Raw genomic sequence first — 8,737 nt, forward strand, 5'->3', positions numbered from 1 at the left:
ACTTGGAGGGTCTCTTGTTTTCACAGTTTCTGGCCTGAGGACAGGACCCAGGATTCACTGTCTAGGGCAGCTAAAACTTGAAACCCAACAGTCTCTCTTGCTTGGAGAACCAAAAGAAGAGTTTGGGACAACCATAGCCTTTGGAAAGCGAGGAAGAATTCTGGAAAGAGGGAAGCCCCAAATTTTGTGTGTAAACTCTACTTGAATCTCTGGGTGACCCCTGAAGCAAACATGCATGGAGCAGACTCTAGGCAACTCAGAAAAGAATAAAAGAACTGAACTGAGATTTGAACCAATATCCAAGAGACAGCATTTGCAGTTTTAGTTCAACAAAGTGAATCTGTTATTAAAACATAAAGCAAAAAAATCAATACGTGGTATAATGCGCAGGACAGCCCCCATAACAAAGAATTATCTGGTTTGAAGTGTCTATAAGGTTGGTGTATTTGAAGAAAAAGGAAAATATGACCCATTCTCAAGAGAAAAAAAAAAAAGACAAGCAGTGGAGACTCACCCCAAGATAAGCCAGATGCTAGAATTAGCCGATACATATTTTAAACAGCTAATATGTATACGTTCTCAATGATATAAAGGAAAATACACTCATAACTACTTTTAAAAAATAAATCCCAGCACAGAGGGCAGCCCGGGTGGCTCAGCGGTTTGGTGCCTGCCTTCAGCCCAGGACGTGATCCTGGAGACCCAGGATCGAGTCCCACATCGGGCTCCCTGCGTAGAGCCTGCTTCTCCCTCTGCCTGTGTCTCTGCTGCTCTCTCTCTCTGTGTCTCTCGTGAATAAATAGATAAAATCTTAAAAAAAAAATCTTAGCACAGAAAGAGAAGCTGTAAAAAAGAACTTAATGGGAATTCTAGAAAAGAAAAAGATAATATCTAAATTTCGAAATTCTTTTTCAAGTCTCGGTCCTCCTACTCCACTTCCATCTTCCCCTCTACCTTAACTTTCAGAATTTCTATCTGAAGTAAAAAGTTTCCTAGATGGGGTTAATGGTAGGACAGAGGTGAGGGCAGGAAGAGATCCTCCATGTGAGGGCATACTGACCGAAATTAGCCCCTGTGAAGAACACAGAGAGAAACAGATTTGTGAATAAATCAACTAAGCCTGAAGGCCCTGTGGAAAATAACAAAAGGTTGAGTATATAAGTAATTGGATCCCAGAAGGAAAGGAGTGAGAGGTTCAGGAAAGTAATGATGAAACAGTGGCTAAATTTTTAAGTTTGGTAAAAATCACATATTAACAAAGTCAAGAAACTCAGGAAACCGCGAGCAAAATAAATACCACGAAAACCGTATCATAAGGAAGGTGCGGAAAACCAAATCCCCTAGGAGGGTGAGCAGGGCTCCTCTATATGCCAGAGGGCCCTCCTGTCGCTGGGGCCGAGGAGGACCTGTGCTCTGTGTGGCTCATTGCTTCTGGAGAGGACTGTCAGCAAAGCGCTGTTTTGTCTGAGAAGTGCTCATCCCTGTTTGTCTGCTCCTGCCACCCCACACAGGTCCTCAGAAGGGCAGCTCGTTTTATTTAGAATTCCATGAAATTGGAAAATTTAATGAGGTGGCTGGGAGCACCTCATTAATATACAAAAATTAATAACTTTCATTTATAAATAAGAGATCTGATGGAATAAAATATACATTTATAGTAACAGTAGTAGCTTTTTAAATTTTTTTAATTTTAATTTTAATTTTTTAAAGATTTTATTCATTTATTCAATGAGAGACACAGAGAGAGAGAGAAGGAGAGGCAGAGACACAGGAGGAGGGAGAAGCAGACCCCATGCAAGGAGCCTGACATGGGACTCGATCCTGGGACTCTAGGATCACGCTCTAGGCCGAAGGCAGGCGCCAAACCGCTGAGCCACCCAGGGATGCCCTAGTAGCTTTTTTTTTTAAATAAAAATATTGTATTTACTTAGAAGCATTCAGAATGTCAACAAAACAGCTGCAACTTTATTATTTTTTTTTTTGCAATTACAGAGTGGTATTCAGTTAACACAACAATTATTTCATAGAAGCTGCATCAGAGACAACTGAAGATGAAAAACTACCATCGCCATATATAACTAATTTGTGCTGTGCACCAAGAACCTGCTTTAAATTTCCATGCCAATTTACAACCCCCAGACTGTACCAGGCAAGGTTAGTGGCTATTGAAAATACCACCAGGACAGGGCTATCTAAAGACACATTCGGTAGTATGTTAACTATACAAAAAAATGCACTGTACAATTTAAGAACAAATCTTACACAGCCTTCCATTTCAATTTTTTTTCTTTAAAAGGAGTGAGTTGTGTACAGGGGGGTTAAATGCTTTATAGACAAGAAAAAAAAACTGTGCTAGAACCAACTTAATCATCATCTTCTTCATCTTCATCTTCTTCCTCCTCCTCTTCATCTTCCTCATCCTCCTCCCTCGTCTTCCTTCTTTTTCTTGCTCTTTTCAACCTTGACAACTCCCTTTTTTGCCGCATCAGGCTTTCCTTTAGCCCGGTATGCAGCAATATCCTTTTCATATTTTTCCTTCAGCTTAGCAGCCTTCTTTTCATAAGGCTGCTTGTCATCTGCAGCAGTGTTATTCCACATCTCTCCCAGTTTCTTTGCAACATCACCAGTGGATAGGCTGGGATACTCACCTTTGATGTTTGGGCGATACTCAGAACAAAACAAGAGAAAGGCCGAGGGAGGCCTCTTGGGTGCATTGGGAACCTTGAACTTCTTTCTTGTTTCCCCTTTAGTCATAATGGGCCTTGTCCGCCTTAGCCATGTCTTCAAATTTTCTTTTCTCTTTAGCAGACATGGTCTTCCACCTTTCTGAGCATTTCTTAGAAAACTGAGAAGTTGACTGAAGCTTCTGGGTGCTTCTTCTTGTGCTCCTCTCGGCAAGTTTGCACAAAGAATGCATATGATGACATTTTGCCCCTTGGCTTCTTAGGATCTCCTTTGCCCATGTTTAATTATTTTCCTCAGCGAGGCACAGAGCCGCCCAGTGCCCATCTGGCTCTCACTTGCCCCGGCGCTGTCTCTATGGAGCTCAATGTACTGCAATCGCTGAACAGTAGTAGCTTTAAACGCTGCTGGACACAGAAGAAAACATGCAGATGGGAGAGGGACCAGATGTCCATGGATAGGAACTCTCCTCATCATAAAGACGCCAATCTTCTAAGTTTACTTATCTACTGAGCTGGATCCCATTTTAAATATTAGCAATGTCTAGGAATTTTTAAAACATGAGGCAAGTAGATTGTAATGCTTGTAAGATGCAAGCATGTGAAATTGATGTGAACTGTTTCTGGAAAGATGTGCAAGAAACTGATACCACAGGCTGCCCGGGTGCTGGAGGCTGAACACCGACTTCACTATTTCTCATGGTTTTTCTTTTCATTCTAAGCTATGTGAAAATATAAATTTTTAAAGAAATAGAATTATTTAGAAAATTAGTTCAGAGAGATAGTAAGCAATGAAGAAAACCCAAGAAAATACTGAAAAAGAAGAACAATACAATTTCCCATGTACTAACGACACTGTCATGTTGTGTTAGCTCAGGAATAGATTGCTGGAACCATCTATAAAGTCCAGAAAATGAATACAATATTATTAGATAATAAAGGGGTATTTCAAATCAGTGGGAAAGTGTATAATCACCTGAAAAAAAGTTCCAATTACCCACCCATATCTACCAAAGTAAATACCATACCGGTGCAGAATTCGACCATGAATAATAGAACCTTAAAAGTAATAGAAGAAAAGTAGGAGGCTCCTCAAATCATCTCTGATTCAGAAAGACCTTTTTAACTCTGACACAAAATCTGGAAGCCAGAAAAGGAAAGACTGACACATTTGGCCAACCCCGCACCCTAACAACCAGGGTATTAGTTGGCAAACATCATCACAGACAAAATTAAATGATAATCAATAAATTAGGAAAAATGCTTGCACTTCAGGTAACAGAAAAATGGCTCCTATGTTTAATCATATGAATTCCTTAAACTCAATATTTTAAAAGGCCAAGAGTTTAATGGGAAGGTGGGAAGCGTATATGCAGAGTTTACAGGAAAAAACAGCTGGTTCCTTGGTGCTCAGACTCACTGCAAGAAGATGCAAATTGAAACAACACTGAGATGCAAGTTCTTTATCAGGTTGGTGAGGATGATTAAGAATAAGGTTTGCATTCACATCGTATTTGTAAAGGTGAGGAGGAGACAGGCAGTTTATATGCTGCTGCAGGGAGTGTAAATTGGTACAACCTCTGGGAAGAACCGATTGACAGTATCTAGCGAGATTTAAAATGCACGGAGATCTCATCCTATAGCAATACTCATCTGTGTGCAAAACAACTCCTGCCCAAGCATATTTGGCACAACATTGTTTGTAAAAGCGAAATAAAGGAAATAATTTAATGTCTGTCAGGGGGCTGGTTAAATAAATGTTGGTACAATCATACAATAAAACACACCCTACATGTACTGAAATGAAACACTCTCCAATGTGTAAGGTAAAAAAAAAAAAAAAAAACCAAAAACCATATGAGGAAGCGCATTTAGTGTGCTCTCATTTGTAGAAAATATTATGTAAATGTATTCACATACATTGGATATCTATGTGAGTATATTTTTCACAGATGATGCATTACATAAATCCTTGCATCGTTAGGAAACTGTGCTTGTCTCTGGGAAGAGGAAATAAGAGCCTGAGAATGGAGGTGGTGTCAGTGCACACATTACATATTCAGAGAATGATGCAAAAATAGAGGAGCAAAATAAAAGACTTCTAAAATTTTCATTTATTCTTTCAACAGTGTTTACTAAGCACCCCCATTGCTTATCTTGTGTTAAGTGATTAAATAGAGAGCAAGACACACAAGGTTTGAAGTGGAAATAAGACCAGGGGACCCAAGATGGAGCCCTGGGTGAAAAAATTTTACCTTGAAGCCTGGAGCCCAATTCAGCACAGCCTGTGGCTGTGGGACGAGGTTCTGGAGCTGGGAAGTGGGTGGAACCCCGAGAACCCAGACACCTCGCAGGCTTCTGCCCCATGCTGGGACACCATCTCTGATGTGTGGCAGATTGGGGGCTGTATGTGCACCCTTGCTGGGAGGTACTGGGCTGGCTGGGGGTCTCTACACTCATGGGACTCCTACCTCGGGATCCTGGCATCCATGTGGTCCATACTGTTGTCAGCGGGCAGGTGCCCCAGGGAGGTGCTGTCACCACATCTCTGCCCTCAGGGAGCTTAAGTTCTGGCACCCAGGTAAAGAGAAGCTGTTTTTCACAGCCTGGAAAGACCGAGACTGAATGTGTCACTGACCTGTTGGTCTCAGGTTTGTCTGGTACAAATGCATAGGGGCAGGCCTTGCGTGAGGTCTTGCTAACAGAACATTCTAGTTAAGAAAAAGGCTTCCATTGCATGCATTAATTGGCAATTTGCAAAGGATGTAACAAAGCACCTTAGGTACATATAATTTCATCTTGCTCTGATGATGCAGAAGCCACCTTGGAGTTATCCTTAGAAACACAAGAGTTTTATGGGTACCCAAGAGATGGAGTAACAAAACATAGGCCAGAAGATGGGGTGTCCTGCCTCAGCACCCTCCGTACACGCCTCAGAGGGTGGCCCTGTGCCTGGGGCCCCTGTCGGCTCACCCTGATGGGGGGCAGACCGCCTCATCTCAGAGCGTGCACTGCCCAAGTCACCAATGCTCCCACGGCAGGCCGGTGTCAGCCCCGCGACCTCAGAGCGCGGCGTCTGGATCCCTGAGCCGGGCGTGCGGGCCTGCGCTGTGCTGTCCACACCTGCTTGGAGACGCAGGACGCGGGTCTCCGTCCCGGCTCTGCCCTTGGGGGCCCTGGCCGCTCACGGGTGTGGCTGGCCGCGGAGGCACGGAGCAGCCTGCTCCCCAGGAAGCTCCCCACTCCCCTGTCTTTTGTGAATCTACAGTATACCATTTTATTTGTCACATTTGCCTCACAGGAATTAATTAAGTGAAGTAAGCATTGAGGGAGCGCTCTGAGCCCTGAGCCAGCCTTGGGCCTCTCCCCCTGCCCGCCCCAGGGTGCCAGCTCCCCGAGGAAATGTAGGTGTGTTTTCTCAGCGCCTCCCCAAATCCTCCACTTAAACCCTCTAGACTCCCTCGAGGTGGGAAGTGGGTGTCTCGGAGGAAAGAGATGCTCAGGAAGGTGCAGCCACTGTCCAAGGACGCCCGGCTGCAAAGCTGGGGTGCTCCCAGGTGCTCCAACACATGTGAGGCCCCGGGGCGTCTCAGCAGCCCTTTAGGACGCATGGGGCCATGAACTTCAAGGTGACCAGAAGGTGCACAGCTGCTCTCTCAAGACACTGGTGGCCTTGCAGGGGGAGCGGGTGCTGGGACCTTCACCAAAACGAAGCAAAGCCTCTCTCTCCGCCCTGTTCTGTCCCAAATTAATTGATCTCCGCTGAGCAGAGGCTCTGCATCCTGGGGCCTCCTGCTTGTCCCCTGTCCAGCGTCAGCTCCAGGTCAGCCTGAGCACAGCCGGCCACCAGCCTGGGGTCCGGCCCCTTCACGGAGACCTGGGCCTGTGGGTTTGAACCCCACTGGCTTATGGAGGTGTTCATTCTTCTTTACCAGGAGCTCCCTTGCATGCTCACGCTTGCCGCTGTCTCCCCACCCCATGCCATTCTGTGCCTTGCATTCCATTCCCTTCCTTTCCATTCTGTGCCATTCCTTCTCCTTTTTTTTTTTTTTTAATTCTTATTTATTTGACAGAGAGGGAGAGTGAGCGCACAAGCCGGGGGAGTGGGAAAGGGAGAAGGAGACTCCCTGCTGAGCAGGGAGCCCGGATGCGGGGCTCCATCCCAGGACCCTGGGATCAGGACCTGAACGGAGCCCCCCAGGCACCCTGTTCCATTCCTTTCTGTTCTACGTCACTTCACTCCGTTCCACCCCATTCTCTTCTGTTCCACTCTGTTCCTGTCTACCACACTATGCTTGTCCTATTCCTGTTTTGGTAAGACAGAGGTGGACAAGCAGGAGCAGGAATTTCTTCCTCGGGCAGGTTGCTCTTTGCTCACTTCTGTGCTCTCTCTTTCCCCTGCTTCCCCGAGTTTGCTTGCTCCTCCACTGTGGGCTGGGCTCCCTGGGGCGGCTCCTGTCTGCCTGTCCTGCAGGTTAAGGGCAGACAAAGGGAGTAGGCCGAGGGGAACCTGCAGACTCTGAAACAAAACAGGACCAGGGCTGAGGGTGTGGGGTGCAGTCACAAGTGAGGAGTGGGGGGAGGCCAACTGGGTGGGTCAAGCTAGAGAGGCTGAGGCAGGCAGCCTCAGAGGCAGGAAGAGCGCTGATAGTTAAAGGGGACTGAGAATCAGGGAGCCCTGGGGCACGGAGGCACTCAGCTCCCGACAAGCCCTCGAAGCAGGATTATCCCTCTCCTCTCTGGTGTTTTTTCTTGTTGTTTCTTTCCTCTAATTATAAATGTTCTTGCCTATGCAATAAGATATTCCCAGAAGCTGAAAGGATCTTATGATCAACTATCTACAGGTGTGGAAACTGAGGCTCATAGACATCAAGTGATGCCCAAGGTCACACAGCTGACAGTGGGTCTCCCAGCTCCTGAGACCTGTGGACTCCATCCCAGTGCCCCGCAGCCCCCTGCATCGGAGGACCATCTTCGATGGGGTGGGACTCGCTGTCTTCCGCTGTGTGCAGAGTGCCACAGCACATCCGCTTGAAGCAACACCCACTTGTCACAGTTCCCGTGGGTTGGGAGCCCGGGCAGGGCTGTGTGGGGTGCTGCCACTCTGGCCGCTCTGTTTTCTTCATCCCTCTGGCTTTCCAGGCTGCAGCCTCTGGCCGTCAGAGGCCGGCTGTTCGCCAGCCCCATGGGGGGGGCCTGCTGCCACCATGCGCAGGGCTCGGGCGTGGGTGGGCGGAGGGCCCGTGGCAGCCAGGGCGTTCTCTCCCAGGCACACGTATCCTTACAACATCGTCTGTATCCCACTTCTGGGTGGGGGGGCTTCCAGGTGGTTCTGGTGGGGAAGTCTCTAGGGTACATGAGACTTAAGTGGCCTCTCGGAAAAGCCAAAGGGCAGAAGGACTAGTAATGCCCTGCCTTGTGGACATTTGGTGCCCTTGGTGTCAACAGGGATGGGAGAGCTGTGTTTCTGAGTGTCGTGTGTCCTTTACTTGTGGCCCCGGGAGCGTGAAGGTATCACTCTGATGTAGTCAAGAAACAGTATTGCTCTAGGAAAAGACAAAATCACATTCCAGGCTACATTTTTCAGTCTGCTTAAGCTTGCACTTGAAATAAGGTTCTCAAGGCACAGGAGGGAATGCTACAAAAACAGGAATGTCGATCTACGCAGGAGCATTTCCATAATCAGGTTGCACCGGACGCGCGTGGCGGGCTCACTCCCCCGGTGACAGAGCTCTGCGTGAGGACACCGACTCAAATGGCAAGGCATGCCTACTTCCCCAGGGAACCTTAACTCCTCGAGCCTCGTTTCCCTATTTATGTATCCAGAGAAGTGACATTTGATTAAAACAAAACAGAAAACGCTATGCCTAAATAAGTCAAAAATACCTGTTTTGACAAGCATAAAACAAGAATACTAAATTAAGAGAACAGTGATTTTTTTCCCATTTAATTGCAAACCATCTTGTTTTCTTGTAGCTGGCCGTAGAACAGCGATATGTCCCTGACTCCCTGGAGGGCCCCAGAGGTGTGTGGATGGGCGTGTTTTACCCGTGAAC

General features: G+C 46.8%; 1 pseudogene; it reads right to left on the reverse strand.

The window, feature by feature from the left end:
• Positions 1-2,363: 2,363 nt before the first annotated feature.
• LOC129516598 (high mobility group protein B1-like) lies at positions 2,364-3,060 on the reverse strand (annotated as a pseudogene).
• Positions 3,061-8,737: the final 5,677 nt, after the last annotated feature.

Source organism: Nyctereutes procyonoides, unplaced genomic scaffold (assembly GCF_905146905.1).
Source record: "Nyctereutes procyonoides isolate TBG_1078 unplaced genomic scaffold, NYPRO_anot_genome, whole genome shotgun sequence".
Lineage (NCBI taxonomy): Eukaryota > Metazoa > Chordata > Mammalia > Carnivora > Canidae > Nyctereutes > Nyctereutes procyonoides.